The following is a 1520-nucleotide window of genomic DNA, read 5'->3' on the forward strand; positions in this document are numbered from 1 at the left end:
TCAACGCCAGTAAGATGCATCTGGCCGGCGTTCAACGCCAGAACAGAGCATCATTCTGGCGCTGAACGCCAGAAACAAGCAACATTCTGGCGCTGAACGCCAGGAATGTGGCTAGAGAAGAAAAGCTGGCGCTGAACGCTAGTAACAAGCATGAAACTGGCGTTCAACGCCAGAAACATGCTTTACATGGGCGTTGAACGCCCAGAATGTGCACCACACGGCGTTTAAACGCTAGAATGGTGTGTAAAGGCAATTTACATGCCTATTTGGTGCAGGGATGGAATTCCTTGATACCTCAGGATCTGTGGACCCCACAGGATCACCTCAGGATCTGTGGACCCCAAAGGATCCCCACCTACTATATTCCCACCTTACCTCCTAATCCTATTTTTGTGATTACTCTTCCCCATGTCACACTTCCCAACACTCTTCACCAATCACCTCAATTCCTCTTCCCAATTACCCCTTCACTGCTCACATCCATCCACTCTTCCCCATAAACCCCACCTACCTTCAAAAATTCAAAACCATTTTCCCACCCATTCCCACCCTAAATGGCCGAACATTCACTCCCCCCTCTCCCTATATATACCCTTCCATTCTACTTCATTTTCACACAACACAACCCCCCTCTTCTTCCCCTTGGCCGAACCTACATCTCTCCCTCTCTACCATATTCTCTTCTTCTTCTTCTTATTCTTCTCTTCCTTCTTCTATTGCTCGAGGACGAGCAATATTTTAAGTTTGGTGTGGTAAAAGCATAAGCTTTTTTTTGTTTTTCCATTACCATCAATGGCACCTAGGGCCGGAGATTCCTCTAGAAAAGGAAAAGGAAAGACAAAAGCTTCCACCTCCGAGTCATGGGAGATGGAAAGATTCATCTCCAAGAGCCATCAAGACCACTTCTATGATGTTGTGGCAAAGAAGAAGGTGATCCCTGAGTTCCCTTTCAAGCTCAAGAAGAATGAGTATCCAGAGATCCGACATGAAATCCGAAGAAGAGGTTGGGAAGTCTTAACCAACCCCATGCAACAAGTCGGAATCTTAATGGTTCAAGAGTTCTATGCCAATGCATGGATCACTAGGAACCATGATCAAAGTATGAACCCAAATCCAAAGAATTATCTCACAATGGTTCGGGGAAAATACTTAGATTTTAGTCCGGAAAATGTGAGGTTGGCGTTTCACTTGCCTATGATGCAAGGAGATGAACGCCCCTACACTAGAAGGGTCAACTTTAATCATAGGTTGGACCAAGTCCTAATGGACATATGTGTGGAAGGAGCTCAATGGAAGCGAGACTCCAAAGGCAAGCTAGTTCAACTAAGAAGACTGGACCTCAAGCCTGTGGCTAGAGGATGGTTGGAGTTCATTCAACGCTCCATCATTCCCACTAGCAACCGATCTGAAGTTACTGTGGATCGGGCCATCATGATTCATAGCATCATGATTGGAGAGGAAGTAGAAGTTCATGAGGTCATCTCCGATAAAATCTACAAAATAGCTGACAAGTCCTCCAC

Source organism: Arachis duranensis, chromosome 2 (assembly GCF_000817695.3).
Source record: "Arachis duranensis cultivar V14167 chromosome 2, aradu.V14167.gnm2.J7QH, whole genome shotgun sequence".
NCBI lineage: Eukaryota > Viridiplantae > Streptophyta > Magnoliopsida > Fabales > Fabaceae > Arachis > Arachis duranensis.